This window comes from Mustela nigripes, chromosome 2 (assembly GCF_022355385.1).
Source record: "Mustela nigripes isolate SB6536 chromosome 2, MUSNIG.SB6536, whole genome shotgun sequence".
Taxonomy (NCBI): Eukaryota; Metazoa; Chordata; class Mammalia; order Carnivora; family Mustelidae; genus Mustela; species Mustela nigripes.
Window position 1 is genome coordinate 126,854,030 of NC_081558.1, and position 26,355 is coordinate 126,880,384.

The 26,355-nt window shown below is 35.2% G+C and overlaps 1 long non-coding RNA gene across 1 annotated transcript in view; it reads right to left on the reverse strand.

Moving 5' to 3' along the window:
* Nucleotides 1–719: 719 nt before the first annotated feature.
* LOC132010098 (uncharacterized) overlaps nt 720–26,355 on the reverse strand; it is a 256,813-nt gene continuing 231,177 nt past the window's right edge. Inside the window, exons 7-11 of the long non-coding RNA XR_009402159.1 lie at nt 10,408–10,541; nt 7,909–7,997; nt 6,444–6,519; nt 2,297–2,481; nt 720–1,152 (exon numbers count right to left, since the gene is read on the reverse strand). This is a non-coding gene — a long non-coding RNA (uncharacterized LOC132010098). The remainder of the gene's footprint in view (nt 1,153–2,296; nt 2,482–6,443; nt 6,520–7,908; nt 7,998–10,407; nt 10,542–26,355) is intronic.

Here is a 26,355-nt window from a genome sequence, read left to right on the forward strand (position 1 = left end):
AAGGCAGTGGAAAAAAGAGAACTCTAGAGACCCATGACCGCAACTGTCTGAAGCACTCTGTAAAAGGTATAATTATGCCTCAAAATTTTTTTTAAATATTTATGGGAACTTTAAGACTTATCTTTCAGCAACCAGGAGAGTAGCCTTTCAGTGAAACTGCCTCATTTCCATCTCAACAATTATTGTCTCTCTAAGAATGAGAAAGGGAGAAGAAAACTCTTGGACATGTTTTGATTATGTTTATTTCTTGTATCTTTACCTGTCATCTTCAAGCTCACCTTTTGTAATTTAATGACTTAACTTTGCTTATGGCAAAAGCTCAATGTACCTTTTATTTAAGCTGAAAATTTGGTGCTTAAAAAGAGACCTAAGCAAGGCATTTAACAGACTATTCCTGAGAGAGCCCAGAATTAAATTGTTAAATGTTCTACTATAATGAAATTTTGTATAATCAGCAGGGAAGTAGCTGTCGGCCATTTATCAGTTTTTCTAGCTGCATTTTTTTTTTAATGCATGGAAAGCATAATTAGAAACCTCCACAGGTGGAAAATCTTATATAATAATGGTACATTTTATCAGAACGGTGCTCTTTAACTTACAAAATTTAGAGCATTTTACAGCAATGATCTATTAGCAATAATAACTGTCACATCTTTAAGTATTTTAATATAGAACTGTATGTAGAAGAAAAGGAGCAATTACAAAATTCTCTAGACTCAGGTAGGGAATGTTGTATCTATGATCTCAGCTACTTAAATATGTGCAAATAGGTTAACATTTAGATTTCATGTGTTAGAAGGTATTATGAAACCAAAACACTAAGGACAACCAATCACAAACAGCCAAGTATACTTTAAGATAAAGCCAGTCAAATATTTTCCTTGCTTTCTTTATTTTTCTCTAGGTTCAAGTCAGGACTCCTTCTCACCCTGTGCAAGTTATTTAACAATTCTGAAATTATTTCTTCATCTGCAAAGTGGTGGCCCTCTCCCCTCACTGAACTGCTGAGAGGATTACACAAGATAATGTGTATACACACTTGGCACAGGGCCAGGTACAAATCCAAGGGTTCCAGCTCCTTGCCCAACCATTGCTCTTTTCACAGGAGTGCTGTCCCTGTGTTTCCCAGTTTCTAGCACATTTAGGTATTTCCTAAAAAAAAGAAGAAGAAGAAGAAGTTTTTTCACACTTTCTCTGTAAGTCTTTCCACTGTCTCTTCTAGTGGAGTGTTCCTAACCACTTTTGCTTTTCCACTGCCCTATTAGAACAATTTTTTGCTCAAATGAAGTCTTAAAGTTTTTAATATACCTCAGTTTACCTGTTAGTAGACACTTCCTTTTCCTCCTTCTACTCCCAACCCCTCCTTCTCCTTGTGACCTTTGTATTCGTAAGATAGAAAAAGAAATTTGCCTCTGTCTGGTGGTGTTTGGGGGTGTCCTTATTTGTACCTTAGAGTGATATTATTTACGATGAATCATGGCCTACTAACAGCATATGAAAATAATTTGGTGAGACATATCAGCTTTTAAAAATGAAAAAGAACACAATAGAAAACATCAGAATGGAGCCTATTAAGAAGAATTAAACAAATTTGGGAACAATGAATAAGAAAGTTGGTCTTTCAATATCATACAGGTACATTTTTTTAAAAGATTCAACCTATCATTATTTAGGGGACTAAACTTTGACTCTGCTATTCATTTAGTGAATTGAATTTAGTGAAAGACCATGTAAACTTATAAATTTTTGTATAGTACATATGCAAATAGTCTCTGTCCAGTAAAAAATAAAGCCTCATAAGTTGTGACTGGTTGTCCTATAACACCTTAACCAGTGTTATACCTAACTTAGCGACCTTAATATCTCTATTAAATTCCCTATGTATACCCAGATCCTCAATGATCTGTTAACCAATCTTCATGTCTCACTGATGCCCTCAAAAATTAATGAGCTGAATGAAATCTTGGCATGTGTTCATTTTGTTTTTGTATGAAAATCATGTTTTTAACTTTAAAAGAGATTACACTTTGACAATCCATGTCACAAGGATAAGTATTGCTTATGCAACTTTGGTTTTAGTCATAGTATTAAATGAATACAAGTCACACTGTAAATTATATTTCTTATTACAGATCTTGCTCCAAAGTTTGAAACCTCTGAATTAGAAAATTTATCCCATGACCTCTTGATATTCCCTCTCCTTCTCCAATTGAAATGATCCTACTTTATTGCTTGCCTTGTTTTTAAGCTTAAGTTTCAAATAACAAATATTTTGTCATGTTTCCCTAAGAATTACCTTTAAGAAATCCAAATCCTAGGAGTAATTTTTAAAGTAACTGAAGTGTCAGATGACTGATAGCAAATCTCTTCCTGGGGAGGACAGTCCCCTGGGGTGTGAATTGGTGGTTAGGCGTGTTGCAGCAGACTGTCAATTGCTGCAAAGAAGCACTGCTCCGCGGCCAGCTGATTTACTGGGAGAGACTTGGAAAATGTCAGAAAAAGGGTAAAAGCACAGAGATTAGAAACCCAAAGTAAATACAGTGGTGGCACGAGGCATTTATTGACTTAGCACAAAATATCATGTGGCATTTTACAATAACAGCAAGATAACTACATGGGAATTCAATTCATAAATAACTGAAATCCCAGTAATAAAGACAGTGAAATCAGGGAACAACTGGGCTATATTAAAGCCACAGCGAGAGGCCTGGCTCAGAATTTTCTCATTCAGACTTGAGTTCCATCTGCCTGTTGGCATCATTTTAACGTTGGCTTCTACATAAAGCCTTCCTTGTGACTTCTCCACTGGGAACAGTTTCTCTTCTTTGATTCTCAACCAAAACAAGGGGGATGCAAAAGGGTGGTGCAATTTTTATTGGAAACTGTGTGGTTTTTTTCGACAATAATTTATTTTGGGAATCTGCAGCGATAGAAGTTACATTGTTCTCCTAAGGGAGCAAAAAAATAATAATAACGAAGTGAATTGCAACTGGTAATATGGTGGAGGCTTTAGAATTTGCTATGGTCTGTGTCATAAAATAGCATTGTTTTGTGTGCAAGCATCTAACATTTCAACTGAAATTTGTTGCTGTTGCTATTGTTCAGGAAGTATTTATTCACATTTTTTTTTTCATACGGCAACACCAAATGCCTGTACCTGACTCCAAACCTGAAAATCTAGCAGTGGAAAAACTGCACAGATATTATTTGCAAAATTCTTCCGTGACATGATTCATTCATGTTATCACATAGCAACATATGGCCACAATTATTGAGAAAGAAATCTTGATATGTTACATAAAATACCATTCTAATGAACTATGCATTACTTTCAATGTACTGCAGTAGAGATGATATTCAACTCTCTGATGATATTCAACTCAGTAGAGATGATGTTCAACTGCTCTCTAGTTTTTGTTTTCCCTACCAGGCATGTGATCATTCATTGGTCAAGTTAACCTCCTCACTTCTATCTTCTCCATTCACAAATAAGACAGGTAGTACAAATTCCATAATGAGACAAACAATAATGTAAAACATGTGAAATAATAGAACTGGATGTGTTTTACAGATTATAATATGATGAAAATATGAAACATTTTAACACACTGTATCCTTTAAAACATGTGCATGTTCATTATGTTTTAATTCATTATTTGCGATTTATAGTATTAAGCTTCAAGATTATAAGTGATGTTCATCAAAAAGTTATTGGCTCAACAATATAAAATTTAGGCAAAATTCCTGATCTCTCATGATTCATCAAAAATTGACTAAGTGTTTAAAGTCACTTACTTACTAAGTGACTTACTTACTTTTAACACTTACTAAGTGTTAAAAGTCTCAAGTACAGATCTAATAAAATGTGCGTCTAATCAAGTAAAAAAACAAAACAAAACTACATATGATTCCCCAAAGTCAAACATTCTTAAAGGGAGAAAACTGATAAACCTAGCAGCAAAATGGGGTCTCTGATGGAAACAGAGTTTTTGTAGTTTTTGCAGGTCAAAAAACATGAAATTATATGAGATGGCTGAAGAACATTTTAGTGCACAGACTTTAACATAATATCTTTCATTACATAAAAAAAATCCTGAGGAATTACACATTATATCCAATTTATTACCTAATGGCTTGGAGAAGAGACATGGACAGTAAGCATTCTGACAAGCCGCTCCTTAACTATGGAAACAACCAATATAACGAGATTAATGCTCTCAGGTGGCAAGCAATGGCTTGGAAATTTATAACCTACAGAAACAACCAATTTTCTACTTCTCTGAAGACAGAGCTCCCATTAGGTCAACAAAGCATGACTTCTACAGATGCCCCACACCACACTGTAATCAGCTGGCATCTGCCATGTACTGATTTGTATATAGAAGAATGCTTTAATATAGAAATAAGGATTTTCCAGGGTGCCTAGGAAATACGGAATTTGGTAGAGTCACTCAGCTCCTGCTCTCTGGGTTTGCCATAGATTAACTGTAGTTTCTAGAGCAGAGAATAATCTCACTCTATCAAGTTTTAAAATGAGCAATACCGACTTGTACAAAAGCCAAGAAAATATATACATTAATACTTCTCCAGATGATTGTTTGATCTAGAACTGGGTTGAAGTGCCAAGAAGAAAAAAGCGTTTATAACAAAGCCTTTAAGAAATTAACATTGTAAATATTTCCTTAAAATGTTTGTGGTGCTTAAAAAAACAATTTAACCTCCTGGGCTGTAGTCCTTTGGAAAAACAAACAAGCAAACAAACAAACAAACAAACAGGTTTTATTTGTTTCTTAGTGCAGAACAGACAGACTCTGTCTCAGAAAAAAAGAAAGAAAGGAAGAAAGAAAGAGAAAAAAAAATTGTTTTCCATTCTGTTGTTTGTACAGATAAAGCTCATAACATGCAATTTTATGATGTGGGTACTATAAATACATCTGTTTTATATACGTCAAAAGTAAAAATCTTGAAAGATGTGACAAAATTCCTTATGACCAATTGACTTATAAATACTAGAAGCAACATTCCAGTTTAAATTTCATCCAAAAATAAATGAGCTTTCATTTAGAAAAGACATCTGCAGGGCTCCTGGGTGGCTCAGTGGGTTAAAGCCTCTGCCTCTGACTCAGGTTATGATCCCAGTGTCCTGGGATCAAGCCCCGCATCAGGCTCTCTGCTCAGCAGGGAGCCTGCTCCCCCCCCACCCCACCTCCGCTTGCCTCTCTGCCTACTTGTGATCTCTATCAAATAAATAAATAAAATCTTAAAAAAAAAAAAAGAAGAAAAGACATTTGCATATATTAATCTGAATTACTGAAGATGCACTATACCTACCTTGAATAATATTTCAGGGATATATAATGCTGCATAAACTTGCTAATTTTAAAGTATTTTTTACCCTACCTCCGAGGCAGAATATGCATGTTTCCCTGGCAAAGATATTGGAAAACAGCACACACCAAGCCTGATTATTAACACTAGTGAAGCAAAGAGTTCCTACAACTATGCAAGAATGTGTTGGTGGCCAAGATGTGCCTAAAAGAAAATCTTAATTCAATGACAATCAGTTTCTTCCAAGTTCTTCATCTCTAAAAGTACAAGAAAGGTCTTTCTTATTTCATTGTTCCCCTCCTACAATAACCAGAAAAGATATCAATTATTTTTGCCGGACAGGCTGTCACTGCCCCTGGTAAGTAAATACGGTTTTAGAAGGTTTCATCTGAAAGGAAGTAAAATATATGTCACTTTCCTAATCAGCTGTCAGGCATCTTTTATTCTAACATGTGTTCAGAGGGAAAGATAGAATTGCCATTTTAGAAAAGTGATAGAAACTATGTTTTTTTTTTCTGAAAAAAATTATTCAAGAAAAGATGGTTTTCAAATGCAGCAATTGGGGCAAAGCGTTTTTGCTTTCCCAAAGAAGAGTGAAGGGAAATGGAAAGACTTAAAAGGAGTGTCTAATTTTAATCTAAGTTGTTGATAAAAATGGTGAGTGGTAAATCATTAAGCACCTGTGATTTGGTGAATAAATTAGTGAGGACCAAGAGATCTTAATAAATGGCTTTCATATAATTAATAACTGCATGGATGATCATTGTAAACTTATGGTTCCGGGTCTGAACAAAGTTTCATTCAGAAAAGGTGGGCCAGAGCCAGACTGTTGCGGAACTTTTATGCCCTGCTAACTTGAAGAATAAACAGGCAGATAAAAGCAAATACTCTACTTCATGTCTCTTGACCAGCCCCTAAATTTTGCTCTATATTTACATGTTTAAGAATGAAACATGAACATGTTTCTAAAAGAATACAGAAACCCAGAGACCACCCAAGGAAACAGAATAAACATGGAAATTCATTGAATTGTTTCTTTTGATCAGTCTTATTAACAGAGAGCCAAATGAAAGCTGACAAGAAAAATATTCACAAATAGTGCTTCATATACCTACCACATTTGGCACTTCATTTCATACTTAATGGGAAAATTTTTGGCCCACTCTGGTCAGTTTAACACACAAAACAAAACTAAACACAAAGATAAGAAGAAAAGCAGTAAGTATGAAGTTATAAGCAATTTTGCCCCTTTCTGATTCCCATTCACACTTGATGTGCCCATAAAACAGAACTCAAAATTTATTATCTCTGTTTTTTTTTTACTCTTGCTGTAATTTAAACTATTTTAATAGGAGAGTGAATTGTTATACTGATCAATGACATGATTATGCTTCTGAAACTGCAGAATGTTGGTTCTCTCTCTTATCTGAATTCTTTCATAGCAATAAAGTGGCTGATAGCCTCTCAGGAAAGTGGGTTAAGGACAAATGTAATTATTCTAGTTTGACATATTTATTTCTTAAACTAGAAATATAGTTTTTTCCTTGCTATGTCAGTTTGGTTTTCTAGATTTACCCAGTTTAATCATTTATTCTATTCTATTCTTGACAGTCACAGCTGTCAAAAAGACTCTTAAAATTGTCAGTCTTTGGTCAAGATGAAAATCTCAAGATTAAGGAAAAAAGCTAAACTATATTTTTAAATGAAAGGATTCCTCCTTTCATGAATAGTCTGTGGTTATGTTGTTAAAATATTTAAAGGACATTCTATTCTTAGTGGAATCCAACAAGGAAAAGGATAATACCAAGATACCTGACAACTAGGCAAAAAAAACTTTTTTAGAAAAACAGCCCTTTCTATGCTCCAAAGAGCTAATACGACACGTACACACTCTTACACATAAACCCCCTAATGCATTAATGTCTTAACAGAGATTAAAAGGAAAATTAGAGTAAAGTACTTTGATGAATACAACTTGCAGTGATATTAATGAGAATGCTTTTAAAAAATAAAGACTTTGTCTATATGGGCATTTTACCTAGCCTGGCTTTTTAACTGACAATAGAAATCAAATAAGGATTAAAGGAAAAGGCGCTGACAATCCTCTTGCAGATTTAAAATGCTATCTATATTGCTATTTTCGGGAAACCGATGATAATAGTTAATTGTTCAGCTTAGCATACTGGTCCACAGTGTAGCTTGCAACTGGGACATAAATAATCAGTGGTTTATAATTTCAAGTTTCCAATTATGCTAGGATGCTGACATTTCTGGAGACTTCCAATTTCATGGTTTTTCTGTGAAGGCAACAGTGACCTGACTGGTGGAACACAAAACATAACAAGCACTAAGAGAAAGTAACACCACAATAAATTCTGCCACTAACCTTGCACATTTAAAGTGAACAAATACCTTTTTATTTTAATCAGCCCATTTGGTGAGAAAGCTGGTTTTGAGTTTCATTTGCATTTTCTAAGCTTCCAACAACTAGCACTAATGGCAAATTAATGATTCTGTGTAATGGAGACTGCCTGTAATTATTTTTTAATCAGTAAATAACATTTAACAGCATTTTCTAACCTGATAAAAGATCTTCAGTTGGTTGAGGAAGTCTTCACAGACAAGCTCACTGAAAGAGAGCACTTAGCAACAGCAAATCAAATACAGCCCTTCAATGAAGTTGTTAGACACACAACATCAGCAACTGCTGCCATATCGAGGGCTTGTTAAAAATCGATTCATTCTAGTGATCAAAGCTGAAAAATCGTTCCACAGCCTGCTTCATATCAATAGACAATTTGTGCAGTACATCACACACACAAAAATAAGGTCTAGTAACAGTGGACAGCTTCAGAAATCTGGCTTCCAAAACAATATTTAAAATGGATTTCTGTCAGACTATAAAGGATGAGTTTAAATAGAGCACAGTGTCAAATAGAAAGGTTGAGGTTTTTAACATAATAAAAATAATCAATGAAGTTTCTCTTCTAGGTTCAATAAGAAAAAAAAAAAAGAATGAAAGAAAAAAAGAAAAAACAAAAAAGAAAAAAAATGTGGTGTCTGGTTTTTCAGAATGGGAACACAACACAGACCTTGATATAGGCCTTTGTTTTTTTAAAAGTCTTATTAAGGAATACTTGCTTCTAATCTCTAGGTATATTAAATATAAGTGACTGCATGTACTTATGTGTGACTATGTGTTCATATAAGCATATAATACCAATAAATTAATTACTGACATTAAGAAACATATCATGGCTGATATATTTCATTCCATTTTTTTTTAATCGAACAAAGTTCAGTATTTTGGAGCTGCCTAGACATAGTCACAGAATAAACAGTCATATTATTTTCCACAATATAGTAAGGGGAAGTATGTGAGGTGTCCAAGTCTTTTATCTTAATGTTAAAGGGAAAAGTAAGTTTCTTCTACATTTCTGTGGAGAAGATCCCCTAATTATTACCATAAACACCTCAGCTAAAATTAAATCACACTATAGCTATTCCAATAAGAATTGAGCAATCAGTCATAATTACAGCCAAAATAAATGAATTGGAAAATAGCTGATTTAAAGAGGTCATACGTAGTCTGAGTTTTAATTTGAAATTAATAACAGCATGACTTGTGCCTCCTAATAATTCCTTATTAAAAATGAATAAAGGCAGTGCCTGAAAGTAAATGTTTCCCATTTCATGGCTTCATTCTTCTGATCACTGGAAGGAGTTTGAAGAAGATGGGAGACGTGGTTATGGCCCTTGGTGTCCCCCCCCCCCTTGTTACAGGATAAGGGAAATTGTGTGAGTAGATAATGTAATAGTAAGAGGCAGAGAAATCCCTATTTAGTAACATTGGTATGTTTATTCAGTCACCTCTTCCTCCCGGGAGATCCCATCTACATGTAGCCATATTCTACAGTCCCCATCATTTCAAAGCCTAGATGTAAGTAGTTGTGGCATTAGGATTACTTCAGGAGAGCCTACCTTTTGGAGAACCCAGGTCTCCCTCTAAACCAGGAGACACCTGTGCCCTCCACCTTTGCAAGACATTATCTTTGCATTAAAACACACCTCCTCATAAAGTACTGTCCATGTCTCGAGCTGTTACAGTTGGTTCATAAGGATGCATCATTGCCTTTTATTTATTTTCCAAAACAAGAATGAATCCCAATCATAATTAACTCTCCCTTCTAAAGCTCCACATCTCCTATGTCTTATGATTAGATACTCAAAACATGATTCTTGGAATCATGTGTCACATATTAATCTTAGATTGGATGTATCATAGAAACGACTCTCTAATGAATATTTTTCAAAACCCTGATTAGTTTATGTACATATTATAGAAGTCACTCTTTGATGAACATTTTTCAAACCCCTGATTAGTTTAAAAATAATTATCATCTACTCTATAAAATATTAACCAGAATATGCGTTATAAGATTTCTCTTTCAGTTTGAGCAACGAGTTACTTCTAAATTATAATACCTCCTCTATAACACTTACCGTGTGGTATTTCTTTTTTTTTCTTTTTTTAAAGATTTTATTTATTTATTTGACAGAGAGAGATCACAAGTAGGCAGAGAGGCAGGCAGAGAGAGAGAGAGGAGGAAACAGGCTCCCTGCTGAGCAGAGAGCAGGATGTGGGACTCTATCCCAGGACCCTGAGATCATGACCTGAGCCGAAGGCAGCGGCTTAACCCACTGAGCCACCCAGGCGCCCCCGTGTGGTATTTCTATTCTATTTGTTTAAGCCTCTAATTCTACCTGAATGCCATGAGCAATTTGAAGTCAGAAGCTGTACCGATTGGTCTTCACAGCATGGGCAGCCAAGGTGGAGTTTACACAAAATAGGCTGTCAGTAATTATCTGTTAACGAATAACTATACCATCTCATCCAGATGCTCACATGAAAAAAAAAAAAAAAAGAAAAGTCTAAAATTCTTGTGTGGATCATCTTACTTGCCCCCTCCCCACTTGATACTTCCTAGCCATCTATGGACAACCCCCTCTCCTCCCATGCCAACCACCCATGAAGCACATGTCCTTTGGAACATTTCAGTGACATTATTTGCCTCTTACCCCAATTTATCAGTAATCTTCATTCTCCATTTATTTCTCCAAGGCTCCAACATGGCGTATCCCTACATGTATTCATCTCTTCTCTCTTCAGAAGTGACACTGAAATCACTGGAAATGTATAATACTAATAAAACCTATGACAAAAAAAAAAAAAAGAGAGAGAGAGAGAGAGAAAGAGAGAACGAGAAAAGGGCCATCTCTGCATGAGACTCTCATTACAATTGTGGAAATTCCTTTGAGCAGATAGAGAAAATGTAAAAAAGGAGTGGAAGTCAAAACCTGGAGTAGTCCTAGAAGGGGAACAGTCTAGACAGAAAGGGAAGCTGCCAGACAAACACCTAAAATGATTTGGGACTTGTTGTATCACACAGGAGCCCAATAAACAGAGGATTTACTGAAAGCTTGCCAACAGAACCGTGGACCCCCATGCCCACTACACACAGAACAGCACAGAGATCGAGAGTCAAAGAGAAAGTTTCACAAGGAGAGGCAGACGACAGAATGCAATGTTTTGGAGATTACCTGGCAAATCTCCCTCAGTTATAGATGGCTTCTAGAAATTAGTTATCTCACACACCAGGTTATGAGATTTGGGGCTGGATGATGCTTTCTTGGGAATGTAGAACACTGGCCTCAACTCTGGCATGTCTTCCACCACATTAACTAAGCTTCCGGTTCATAGATCCACGCAGTCTTCACACCCTGACGTTTTCCTAAAGAATGATTTTTACAGTCTCCTTGCTATAGGGACAATTCATGTGCAATAAAAAAGAAGTGATTTTCCACTTTCTTGAAGAGTTTTTTTTTTTTTTAATGGACATAGTCCACAGAACCATTCTCGTAAAGTCCTTTTAGAACTTTAAAAAATAAGGAAAAATACTGTGACTTTTAGGTTTAAGTAACACTTTTAAATTGAACACATCAGTTTTCTAAATATTGGCATGATATATTGTAAAGTATACCTGATGGTTTGGGACAGTGTGGTAACCTCCTCAGTTTCTTCAGATAAATTGAGAAGCATGTTACCTAACTGAGAACATAACTAAGGATTAATAGAGAAAACCTACATAAAATATTTAAAGGCCTCCTTAATATACAGTGGGCTCTTAAGATGTTAATTTTTCTGTTTCCAAATAAATGTGTATTACTTTATAGTATTCTGGGGCTCCTCATATGGTGAGCTTATTTGATAGATTAAGACTCACTTTATTAGTTATTGTTGTTGCTTCTTCTTTTTTAATTTTTTATTTATTTATTTTTTTAAAGAGACCATGGATCTTTATTTTAATTCTTTTAGCATGACATCCTGGTTAGAAGCAAAACATGTTAAATCTTAAATTAATTTTTCACATTATCTAGTGCAACTTCCCCACTTGTATACAGAAATATCCCCTAAGATATAAAGTGACTTATCTAACAGTCAATGAGGGGCAGAGGTAGAATTTGTCCAATCTTTCCAATTCAAATATAGAGTTCGACATTACTTCAGTTAAGTTAAATAGACTTTGTTTAATTAAAATGTTCAAGGTTCCTTCCAGTATAAAAATTGTAGGATTTGAACCGAAGAAAATGAACAAGCATCTTCTAAGCACCTATCAAGTAGCAGGTTCTAAAGATATTTTTACTCTTGTGTAAGAGTGTTGATCCTATTCAGGTAGGATGTAATCATAAACTGAGGTAGAGATGTAAAGATGCAATCATAAATGATGCCATATTTTCTGTGGGAAACTTGAGCTGTTTTCAAATTCATCTAAATCACACCATTAAAATGATAATCAAGAAGACAATATGGCAACATGAAAAAAATGTTGATAGTGTAATATTAAGTGACAAACTAGTCTGTAAAATTACATATTTTCCATAACTACAACTTTAGGTACTAGTCTAAGAGTTTCTTTGATGTTTTCATCCCTATCATCTTCATCTCTGTGTATCTCTGTCTCATCCATTAATGAATTAAGTCACATTAAGTTATGAAGAAGAAGAAAAAAAAAAACCACAAAGCTAGTACTTTGTAAAAGTCTGAACTAATACACAAAAATGATAATGGCTCCTGCTGGGTTATCAAGTAGATTCTGAACAAATTTTCCTTTTAACTTTTCACTAAATTAGGTGTATAGTAGAAGAATGCCCTTGATTTCTGACTCAGTTCAATCCACTGAAGTGTTAAAAAGACTAAGGTATGATGCTTTCTGCTCCATATTTCCTTATAGAGAGTATGTCTGTATTCCTTAACTTCCCAGCTGTAGATTAAATTTAGTCAGAAACAGGGAGAATCTATGCTTTACTAATACACACTTCTTTCCTGTCCTGCATTATTATGCATCAGCCTCTACTTCATTTTCAAGAATTGTGTCAATCAGGAAAAGATATAGGCAACTGAGAAAAATGTTGTCCTGTAGAAAATGGAATGAAGCATTCATTAAAATGGACACAGTGACAGATAATGCATGTTTTAACATTTCTTTACCATTTATTTTAAGATAAAAAATATCAAATGTAAGAAAGCAGTCATAAAATGAAAGGGACAAGAAATGTGAAGGGCAGAGCTCTAGATCAGCTCACAATGTCTACTTCCTCTAGGTATGTTCAGAAAATATAAATCAGTTGTATTAAAAAACACACGCACACACATACACACGCAAAATCTGAATTGCTTTGTTAAGAAAAATTATCTAAAACTTGGAAAGAAGGCAAGAAAAATTAGTATGGTTCCTTTTAGGGTCACACTGGTATCCTAAAAAGCTTACACAAAGGTTATTCCATTCTCTAGGGCAGAGTTTCTTGAATGGAACACCACTGAGGTTTTGGGCTAGATGATCCTTTCCTGGGAGTGTAAGAGGAGGCAGGGGAGCTGTCCTGTGCACTGTGAGATGTTTAGCATTCAATTCCACCCACTAGATGCTAGTTGCAACCTCAAGGTTGCCAAGACCCAAACTATCCCCAGCCTTTGCCAAATATCTGCTGGGGGCAAAATCACCTAGATTTCCAAGAAGTACAAGAAGTATTGCACTTGGGAAACGTACTTTTGTTTCATTTACTATTTACTATTGGTAAGTGCCCCGAGCTGGTCAAATTACTTTTATATATATATATATATATATATGTATATATATGTATATATACATATATATACATATATATATATATATATATTTTTTTTTTGGTCTGGTTGAGGTACAAATGATTTCTCTCTGGTAGAAAAGATATACTCAAAGATTATGATTTTATTGCCCTACTGGACATTCATCAGTATTTTCTCTAACAGCAAACTTCACATCTTTCTCAACCAATTATATAGTCTCTCTTCCTCTAAGACTCTTTGAACCATCTCTACCCCCTAAGAGTTCTCTCATATATGAGTTAAATCAACTATAATGTATCCTTAATACTTGCATGAAAGTCAAGTTTTTCGGACCTTCTAACTATACTTTAACAACACTTTCCACTTTTAAAAGAAATATGCATGTCACCTTTTTCTGTAATAAACCACTTCCATAAACCACAGAGTTACTTATGGGTTCCTGAATGCTGTAATTGTTTTCTACTTAATGAATGATAAGAATTATATGTTTGTAGATGGATAGTCTATACAAATTCCATTTACTTAACATTAAAAAAAATAAAATTACTTAATTATGTAATTTTTTTCCCTATAGAGGAAGACCACAATAAAAGCAAAAGCAACAACCAGTAGATAAAGCAAGCTTTCTTTCAGCCAAGAGAACAAATCAGAACACTTAACACAATTATTATACAATTTTGAAAAGTAGCCACCACTAACCCCACCACCAAGCAGCGCACATACACAAACTCATGCAGACATGCCTGTGTGCTGGTAACCTAGTAGGAGCCATTATCATCACAGACATAAGTGTCCTTGGCTAATTTCTTCCTTCAGCAGTAACAAAACAGCCATAGTTGTGTGGGTGTGAAATGAAAGGTATTAGATTCAGCAATGAGACCCTGTAAATCTCACAGTTTTAAAACTGGAAGTGAAGGAATGGATTGCTTTTTATAATAATGTGCGACTATTACATCTAATGCTTTTCCAACACTCACTAATCCCCTTTATAAGAAAGAAAACAGGCCTGTGGCTTAAGCAAAGTATCTGGCTGGGAATTTATAGCATAGTTTAGTTTTCATTTTCCAGGTATTTATTTCCCAGTTACCTTTACTTACAACAAATGATATTGGTTTTCCATTTTCCTTGTAATAAATTTAAATTTAAAACAAATAAAATAACATAAAAGTACAGATGGTAAAAGGATATGGCAAAACTTATGAATGTGTTAAGTGAATAACTAAAGTTGGGGGAACACTCTAATAGAGAAAACTGATATTTAGAATGGAACTAGCTTTATAATTGCTTGACTCGGCTTTCTTTTTCGTGAATTGTTAAAAACAATCTTCTCTGACAGCAGAAGATACTACTTTAAAGGCAAAGTAGTAAGGAAAGACCAGTGGTTTGAGGGTCAGAACAAACTTCCATTAATATTCTGGACATGTCATTGCCTGGTTATAAAATTTCACATGGGTAAATCCACTGAACTATAATTTTGTCATGTACAAAATTCAGAATACATGATTTCTAAAGATCCTTTAGACTTTAAAGTGCAGAGATTGGCTACTATGGTTACGCTGATTCACCCTCTTTTACACTCCTATTTTGCATAATAGAGTTTAGCACTGATTGATTTTTAATTATTTCATGCCTGCTAGTTTTGTCTTTCCAGCAATACTGTAAGATTGTTGAAAAGAGGAGTCGCATCAAATCCTTTCTTTTGTAACTTAGGGAGTAGTTTATGCAATACTGGCCAAAGTCAATTACTGTGTGGTCATTGTTTGGTAATTGGCTAGCTTTTAGCATTCAGCAGAAATCTGATGAGTGTTTTTATTAAAAATAAAGTGACATCCATAGAATAAGTGTAAAAACTGGAAAATCATTTTAGTTCACTATTTTGTGGGCAGTATATTATATAAGCACATGGTGATGAATTGAAATTGTTCCAAAATATATAAGCTTAGGCTACTAATCAAAACCTATGACATTCATGAGAGAAATGAAAAGATGAATTGGGTGAATTTTTAGCCTAAAAGAAATGATCTAAATGACTACCATACTCTACAACTGTGCTATCTAATACAGTGTTATTAAGCACATGTAGTTGTATAAATGGGAAAACAAAACAAAACAAAACAGTTCCTCAATTGCCCCAGCCATGTTTCAACTGTCCCATAGCTACTGGCTACCACATTAGACCTAAAATATCATAGGTCACTTCCATCACTGCAGAAAAATCTACTGGACAGCACTTCTCTAGACCATCTAAGAGAGGTTCTTTAGTTAAGACAGTTCAAAGGGAGCTGAGTTGCTCCAACTCATTTCTCAATCAAGAAAAAGCCCAGGCAAAGAATTTCTGTAAGTATCAGAGTCCAACAAATGGAGATGTTTTTTATTTATTGTGCATATTTATAGATTAAACTATCCTGAGAGGAACAAAGGAATATCATTTGTAAATAGAAAATGTATTACAAATACGAAAGTCAAGAAAGGCAATACAGAATAGGTCTTCATTGGAAACGACCTTCATATATCTCTAAGTAAGCCTACCAAAATCCATAGCCAGGAGGTATGTAATATATACTTGGCAGAACTTGCTTTTCTAGCGTAAATTTTTATGCTGAGGATCCAGGTCTTCAGAATTCTGGTTGAAAATAAAAAGCAATTTTGAAATGGTTCTTATAGCTTAAGGGATGACAACCCCTACCAACACTACCATGCCTTGCCCCAAGCAAAATTAAACTAAATTAAAAACTATAGGACAAAAAAAATTAACAAATACCAGTTCAACAAATATAGTCTATAAATGAATTACCAGCAAAGATACAATGCATGCAGCCAAGTATCTATCTATCTATCTATCTATGCATTCCAATCAATATATATATTCCAGTCTCCTACATAGGAAAAAAAAGTGAAATTCTAGCAGATTGCTAACTTGGGATATGTGGTCCTATAGGCAATCAGCTATGAATGGGACTGGGTATGTGGAAAAGATGTGGTTAGAAAAAGGGTAGGTAGATACCAAAGCATAAACGAGGGCCCCGGCCAAATCTTTTTCTTGCCCTTGGATCTCTGTTTGCTCAAGAGTTAGCCCAGGATCATGGACAAACTGACCACCACAGCTCAAGCAATGTGAGGAGTGAAGGTGTGTGCCCTTAAGGAGGAAGAAGCTTCACATTTGTACAATGTTTTAAAAATCAGTGACAGGTGTCAGATCTTTATCTGTCAACCTGGTTTCTGTTATTTAAAAAGTTCTAAAAAATTCTATAGTCCAAAAGTATAGGAATTCATTCTGAATTTACCTCTGCTTCTTAGCTGTCCCTGTCTTTAATAAAACTAGGTTGCCCAGAAGTCTTTGTTCTCTGAAAGTCCTGTATAAACAGGTATGACATTTTCTCATCTCGAAACCGTAGAAATTCTCGCAGCCTCTGAAACCAAGTATGGGTCGCCTTCCTGCTCTGCACCAGGTCTCACCCACACTTGATTTCATGGGCCAGGAGAGTGCATCTGGAAGTTCTTACAGATGTCTGAAGTCAGGGGAATCAACAGAAGAAGGTAAAAGAATAAAGCAAGAGAAGATACACCAAAATTATTGGATAAATAACATTTTACAAAAGAGCTGGTATAAATGGCTCAGAGGAAGATATTTCTGGTATAATTTTCCATTCAGATTATCTGTACTGTCTCCAAATAATTTATAGTGACAAGTAAACATTCAATAACTCTTGATTTATTTTATATATATTTCTTTACAGCTTATTTCTTATCATTTGAGATATTTAACTATATAGTTTCATTCAACACACTTTATACCAATCATTCCAGACTTAAATGTCTAACTTTCTCCATCATCAGATTGTATTTTTAAGACCTACACTTCCATATAGTCCTTCTCATGTTAGCATATATGTGTATGTGCTACCAAAAGAAAAAAAGGTATAAAATCACAATCTAAAGTATATTGCCAAAACGTAAGTCCACTGAATTTCTTCATAGTACCTAAAGCTTCACATGACAAATTTGATTTTAGAAAATGTAGAGCTTCCAAAAAATCATACTGTATAATTTCAAGAAATTCTAAAGACTTCAGTAATTTCTATTAATTTACAATACTACACCTCTGTATTACAATATTTCAATATTAAAAGGAAAACAGAAACTAAGTTAAGAGAAGAACGATGCTGACATGACTCACTTCGAAATTAGCTAAATGCTATTATGGCTCACATCAAATAACCAAATAAAAATAAAATCATAGATGTGTAACACAGTAGAGCTGTAAGATACCTTAGAAATAAGCCCCATAGTCCAATTCCAATCCCAATTATTTAGAAACAGCAAAGTAGGATTTATTTGCCCTCATTTTAATCTGAATTTGGAAATGGGACACCAGAGGTTGCTGAAATCAGTGGCCTGTGTCAATTCAATGTGCCCAAGCTTCATGCTTTATGTATCCTCTATAAATAAATAAATAAATAAATAAATAAATAAATAACGGCAAGCTAAGGACATTTCATGCCTGATACTGACTGTGGCCCAGAAAACCCCTTGCTCCATTCCTTCTCTGCTCAGTTCCATTTCTACCTGATTCCTGGATCAGCTTCAACTCATCATCAACCTGGCACCAACATTTAAACCTGTTTTTTACATTTTTTATCTTATCTTTGATCTTCAGTGTCCTTTATTTTCTAAAAACTCAGTCTTATACTTGCTGCTTTGGCTTTTACCTTTCTGCACTTGAGACAGGTAGACCCATATTATCTGGGTCTCCCACCTCCACTAGAACCACTAGGGTCACTATCCTTCAACTTCCAACACCCCATGAGCTCATGTCTATACCAGACACCATCTCCCTCAATTACACCTGCACCATTGAGAGAGCACCATTGTTAACAGTTTCTTTACAAGGTCATTGGACTTGACTTCTCAAAACGCTATGCTTTTTTTTAAATTGAATTTATTTATTTATTTAATTTTTTTTAATAGACATATAATGTATTATTAGCCCCAGGGGAACAGGTCTGTGAATCGCCAGGTTTACACACTTCACAGCACTCACCATATCACATACCCTCCCCATCAAAACACTATGCTTTAATTCCCAACTGGCATTTCACTAACATTAACTTCTTTGTAGCAGTTCCATGTCAAGGTAGCATTTGCCCAAAGGACACAGGCCACATAACAGGGTCATTGCACAGACCATCAGTAGTACATGATGTGTGGGATGTGGGATGAAAGAGTGGAACTAATGACACAAGAAGATGAAAAGGGACTCACCAATGAGCAATTAAAATAGAATGAGCCTTCCAAGAAGAGGGAGAAGGATGTGGAAAGGCAAGAGATATGAATATTTAAGGAGCTTCTAGGAGTTCACTACCACCAGAAAACTAGTAAGAGGGAGGGTCTGGGGAGAGATGCAAAAACTGGTGGAAGATTAAGATTGCACAGTCCACACTGGGACAGGCCATGAACACAATGCCAGAGAATGCATGTGTTTTACCAGAAGTGGTAAAATACTAGCAAGAAGTTAGAAAGCATGGCAGAAGTTGGGTGAAAAGGAGAAGGGCCTGAATCTGGATTTGTAGTAGTGAAGGGAAAGAACATGGAACGTTGACACAGCCTGGGTGTTGAGATGGAGGGAGAACACATGAGGACACTTGGGTTTCGAGCTCATCTGATCATGGGGTTGTGATGCCATTGATTGAGAGCAAAAGGGAAAACACGAAGAGGTTTAAAAAAGGTAGACAATGAGCTTGGTTTAAAATATGGTAAATTGGAAATAACAGATAGGAAAACACTGGTTTCTAAAATCCAATTAATAGTCAAGACAACCCAGGAACATGTAAATACAGAGCGATGACTGGAGGACAGAAAAACTGGTACTCCAAATGCAATGTGATGGGAAACTAAAGGGGGAAAAAAATCGAGAGAAAGAACATGATAAGCTTTGCACAGGCCATAGGAAGTCATTATCATACCAAGTTATATTCTAACACAAAATATTTTGTATTGTGTCCTCAGATCTGAGTTTTTAAGTATTTTTGATGTTAACATAGAAGATATTTACCTTTTTGTTATTTTGAAAACAAAGTTCAGCTTAGTTTATAGCAAGATTGCAACAATTTCCAATCATATACATATAGGTCCATAACTGAAGTAAACACTGCAATATGGCTTTATATTGATTCCCTTGTAGTATAATTACCTTGAGGAGCTCTAGTAATCATTTCCTTTACTTACTTTACGCTAAGGTTTGGTATGAATATTGCTTTTCCCATATTCACTCAATAAGAGCCCTCTATGAAATCAATTAGGGAAATAAAATAAATTGGTAAGCTCAGCTATACATACACATCACAGAAAAGAAGAGTCTTTCTCATTCTTGTTTGCTCATCATCTTTGCTTCAGGTCATAACGCGTTGTCCATAATCAGAATTAAGTTTCGGTATAATTCTTGAGAAATACAACAATTGAGCAGATCTCTCATCTTGCTTGGGGCCCTATCCTCCGACTTCATTGTCATTCACTGCACCACCTGGATTCTATGCAGATCAGTCCCATCAGTTTCTGCATTATGCTTTGGACCCCTAACATTAGAGAGTTTGATACATACCTTTTTAAGAATATCACACAGAGAAACCAAGCCTTAATATAGGCCCTCTCCCCCCATACACACATAACACATAAAGACACCACAGGGAGCTGATGCTATGTGGAAAGAATCAGTCTCATAATCTTTATTAAACACAGCACATACCTCATCTCAAAGGATGAGGAATCTTTAAATAAACAAACAAAAAGCCTTTTGCTGCAGATTATTTTAGATTTAACTTCAGGATCAAATGAATTATTTTATTTTATTTTATTTTTAAATTCTCAGCCTTAACTTAAAGTTTTTTTTTTTCCTTAGATAGTCTTCCTCACAATGCTGTTTTTGGGGGTTTTTTTGGTGGTGGTGTTTTTTTTGTTTTGTTTTGTTTTTTGTATCCTGGAGACTTGGGCTGAAGCAATCTCAACATACAGAGATGGCTTCATTGAACCATTTTTCTGGATCTTTGGGAATAAATCAACTTTTATAACTCTAACTCTGAAGATTTCATGTCATCTTAAATCTTTGAATGCCTGAATGTATTCTTTACTCCACCAGTAATTACTTTTTTTAAGAAAAAAAAGAAATATTACCTATTTGGTTTCACCCAGTCTGAGACATTAATCTTTCATTTCAGGTACAGTCTTAGATTACTCTCCCCACTCACAATCAAGTCTTGATTTGGGATGACAGTGTTGAGCCACCGAGATGCTGTTTTTAATCAGCTACTTTTGAAAGTCAACTAATGAATAGTCCGATTATTTTAGTCTTTTGTGAGTAACTCGGATACAAACACTTATTCTGTTAGCTATGGAAAATATTAGTGAGGAAGGAGCTTTGCTAGTAACAAGCAAAATTGCAACAGCATCATTATACAGGCTACATTTCTATCCATCCCAGATTACTCTAGAGCCTTGTAAATTCTCCAACTACAGTGGCTAAGAATTCTCTCCTATACAAAACCATACAACTGGACAAATGGTTTGCATACTACTTGCAAATATGTTTTTCCATTTCCTGGGGGTAATATATTTAAGAATAATTAAAGGAAAGTAGCATAGTCCCTTGTTCTTTTGAAAAGCCTCTCCAAATTTTAAACAATGTACTTTCAACACTACCTATAAATGAATTAAGAATAATTCCATAGGGGAAAGAGGGTGCAAATTACAAATCTCTAGTTACAAATGTTGTTCTTTTAAACAGAGAACATAAAAAAGCAATTGGCATATGAAAATCCTTTCACTATTATCTCTAGCTATTCTATTATCAGTTTCAATTACTTATATTAGTTTAAAATAATGTCCTCTCACTAATGTTATTTTGCCCTCTACAAATATATTAAAAAATTAGGAGCCCCATCAGAAAATTAGGATACTTCCTCTCCTATATAAGTCAAACAGGAAGGCTAATAATTTTTCCACCTTGAGGCACTGCCAATTTATCAGCTCTGGCTGGAGGCCCCTGTCCAAACCCAACCTTTCTATACTATATCCCCAAACCTCATTATTTCAAACCATTCCTTCAAATCTCTAACCCTTAAAGCAGTGAGTAGTCCTAAATCCTGGCTGCACATTAGACTCTCCTGGGAAGCTTTTACAAAATATGGATACCTAGAAATTCTGATGTAATTGGGCTGGGATAGGACTTAAGCATCAATGTTTTTATAAGCTCCCCAGGTGGTCTAAGGTGCAGACAAGTGAGAAAACCACTCCCCCAAAGCAATAGCCTGGTAGCCCCATCATGCATTTTTACTGCCTATTTCCCCAAACTGTACATCTAATACTTTCCCTTCACAAGCACATAGAATGAAAGATCAAAGCACTCTGGTTTCCAATACACTTCTATCAAGTAATTTGAACAACCTCACAGTATTTTCTATATACAAACAGAAGAGGACTTCTGTATTTTTTATATTCAAACAACATATTTAAAAGCAAGTAATGAAAAAAACAATAGCAGAAAACAAATGTCCATTATACATGCCCTCAAATATTCAAGTGCCTTGTTTTTCCAAACCAAATTCCCTGCCATGCCTACTACTTCCCACCATTATTCATCATTAATTAAGAAAAAACAAAACAAAACACAGAAAAACCCACCTTGCTGGGATAAAGATAAAAGATGGGGATCATGTGCTTTAGAGATATGGGGTAGAGGAACAAGTATCTCCTAATGAGAACTGCACTACCCTCTATCTATATCTTTTGCCATGTGACTTTATACTCTGCCCATTGAGATGTGGACTCTTTCTCCACCCCTTAAAAATGGACTGGACTTATAAAAGGGAGGAGGTGTCTGGCATCATGATTTGCTCTTACTAAAGAGAATGTGATGGAAGTACCACTGTGTGACTTCTCAGGCTGCCTTCAGAGAGCTGCAGCTTCTGTTTTTGGCCTTTTGCAATGCTTCCACTATCCTCTGAAGAAACCTAGTCTAGTCTATGAGCAAATTAGAGGCAGTAAAGAGGAGGGTGCCACAGCCGACAGCCTGCATTAACTGCCAGGCTTGTATGATTCCTTTGGTTCACTTGGCCTCGGCTGAGTTGTCAAATGCCTACAGCTGCGTGAGTGAGCCTAGGCAAGATCATTGGCAGGGTATGCAAAAGAACCCACCTCTCGAGCCAATCCCAAACTGTAGAATCATGAACAAATAAATGGCTGTGGTTTCAAGCTTATTAGCTTATTGTTATTATAAACTTATTATCTTGGGGTGGTTCGTTATGTACCAAAAGATAACGGATATGGACATTTATGTAATACTCAAAGAATTGATGACTGCTGTCCTTGTTTTCATATACATCTGTTTAAAACATTTTTGAAGTCACATTTTAAAACACATCTTCATAAAGCATTTTGCAGTTCAGTCTCTCCCCATTAAGCTTCATAAATACCATACATTTGCTTCTCATGTTCTGCCATGATTACTTGTAGGAAAATAAATAAATAAACAAGTACCATAGCCATCTCTAAAAAAGTCAGTAAACAAATTAGCCCGAGGTTCCTCTGTAATTACTAATTATATAATTCACTCCACTTCCCTTTAGTATAAAAAGAAAAATTCCAGGAAGGATTAAAACAAAATTGTTCTGCTGCTGAACCTAAGGATATTTCCAAGCTTGGATACCTCTGATAACTTTTACAAACCATTTCACTAAATATTTCACCTAATGGAAAAATCTTCTCAAAAACCTTTCTACAAAAATAGTGGCAGCTGGACCATCTTGCAAATATTCCATTGAAATCTTCCTTCAGCATGGATCTAGATTATGTCTGAAGGGAATGGAGGCTTTGTGGCTTTCTTTTCCTATTTTTGGTTTTGTATTTTTTTTAAAGATTTTGGGGGTAATTTGCTGTATTCCTTTTCTATGCTACTATAATAAAATACATTTAAACAACACAAATTTATCTCTTATGGTATTAGAGGCCAGAAGTCTGAAATCAATTTCACTGAGTTAAAGTGAAGGTGTTGGAAAAGTCACATTTCCTCTGGAACCCTACAAGAGAGTCCTTGCATGGCCCTTTCCATCTTCTAGAGCTGCATTCCTTGCTTTCCTTAGTTCATGGCACCTTCTTCTCTCTTCCAAGCCAGCAGCGCAGCATATCCAATCTGTCTTTGCTCTTATCATCACATCACTTTCTCCTCTTCTGTGGTCTCCACTCCCTCTGTTTCCCCATTATAAGTACACTTGTGATTACATCATTGGGCTCACCTGGATAAGTCCAGTTAGTCTTCCCATCTTTAATCACCTCTACTAAGTCCCTTCGGTCACTGTCATATAAGGTAACCTATTCATAGGGTCTGGAGGATTGGAATGTGGGTGTACTGGGCATTACTTAGTCTATCACCTTGTCTTTGGTTCTGTACTATTTAGTACTGGGGTCAGGATTCTCCAAGTCACTTCTGTATTGAACTAGCTCAATTGAGGAAAAGTAATGAAAATCCTTAGTTTACACTTCCTATATAGAATAGACTAAACTTCCCACTTAAACCAAGTGACAATTAAGTCATCACTGAAGCTTAGCTAAGGCCAAAATGTGAATAGTTAAAAAGAAAGACTAGATAAAATGTCACTGCGGTGGAACTGTTGTTTTCCCAGCAATTTATTCTAGTTAAAGATATGATTGTTAAAAAAAAAATAAAAAAAAAAAAAAAAAAAAAAAAAAAAAGATTGTCATCATTTTCTTGCCAAGTTCAATAAAAACTTTATCTGGCATGGTTGCTTCAGGGAATGCTGGGTAATACTGCTTTTTGTTTCCGTTTCAGCACAAACACAATTCAGTAGCTTCCAGTTTAACTTCAACTATCACTTATTTAATGTATTCTTACCTAACACAGTTTCCTTTTATTAGCAACATAAAAACAAACTCACACAATAATTTTTCCACTGACAATGTTGCCTACTTGAAGGTATCATAAACTTATAAGCACAGATTCATACATTATTTAAAAAGAAGATATCCTTAATACACTTTATCTGCAAAATAAAGTAATATATTTCCATTGAAAATTATGTTAGCAGAGAGAATGACTCAAGCATGTATGCAGACATATTCTAACTATATAACTCGATTACAATATTTACATATATGGAATCTCATTGACTCAGAAAATAAGTAATAAACTACTTCTAATCTCTGCTAAAGGAAATATTTCATAAGGTAAATCAGATAAAGAAAACAAAGCATTAAATGCAAATATTTGTGAGAATGAAAGGAAATCAGACGTACATTAAAATGTCTTATTATAGAATAGATAAGATAAACTTAAGAACATAATCTAAAGTACATTCAAAAGTAATAGTGTACAAATTAACTCTTCACATTATAAGGTAGCTATCAGACTGCTTATTTTTCAGATTATGGAAATAACTCATGATAAATGGTTATAGTGGTTTCAAGAGTACCGATTTAGGAAAGTTAATATCCAAAGTCAAAATATATTAACCAAACTTCAGAAGCAATAACTTTAAATTAATAGCAGTTAAGATACAATATATTTAGGATTTTTTAAAAAGCAAATATTAGTTTCTTAGTACTAGTGAGAGAAGAAACTACAATCTTTATCCTATTCCCACTCTAAATTGTACTAAAATCAAAATAAAGAGCTCAACTATAAGCACAGAAGTGCCGAGAAAATAGGAGCTGGGACATCAGCAGACAGGACACGACAACCAATTCTGGAAGGAAGAATGTGGGAGGGAATGAGATACTGAGTTACCCAGAGGAATTTCACTGCCTAGGGAAGGGATGGGTATGGACCAGTCAGATGAAAACCACATGCAGATATACAATCCCTGCTCAGCTTAGGAATTAGTTACCAGGGACCTAAGAGGTGCAGGGTGGGCCTAAAAGCAGGAAGATTATTTTTAAGTCAAAGGAGAAAATTCAGACGCTCAGACCCTACTTTTCCACTCAGCCTGCTAACTGATTGCCCTTTCCTCACCCTCACTGAAGATAGGAAGTTGATTCACTGAAAAGATTCAGGGACACCAGCCAGGGGTAGGGGTGAAATACTATACTGAAAACAGAGGTTAAATATATTTGTCCATATGGAATGAGAGCAGAGCATTCTTTTCTGGAAAAACCAAATGGACCAAGAAAAAAGAATTAGAGATTCTGACTGACATTTGTATGTCCTCCAAAAATAAAAAAGCTGGTTTCTGTCCCTGTTCCTTTGCCCAAGATAGCTTCCTTCATGCATATATACATACGGAGTTTCCCATCAATCTTTTCTGTACTGTTTGGTCTTTTCTGTACTGTTTGGTACCAAGATCAGGACTAAAAACAACAAAAAACCTTGGAGGAAACAAACAATGCAATGTGTGTGTGTGCGCGCGCGCGCGCGCGTGCATATTTGTGTATGCGTATCTTCAGACATGAAAGAAGGAAAGATGTGTAGATATTGCACCTATGTAATTTGATCAGGAAAATGTAAACAAAAGCATTTAGAAATAGGAAAGAACTCTTAACAATTAAAATCATTGTCCAATAAAAAATCCAATACAAAGTTTGAAGAAATTTCTCAGAATGTGTATGTTAAAAAAAAAATGATAGAAAATAGGAGACCAAAATCTTAAATACAGTAGACAATCAATCCAGGAAATGAATATCTAATTAATGAGAGTTCCAGGAAGAGAAAAGAGAATACAGAAGACAGAATGATCCAAGAAAACTGAATATAATTTTCCAGTACCGAAGGCATGCATTTCTGTACTAAAAAATCAGCCAAGTGCAGAGCACAAATGAATGAAAAAGGTCCACCTTAGGACACAATATTGTAAAATTTCAGA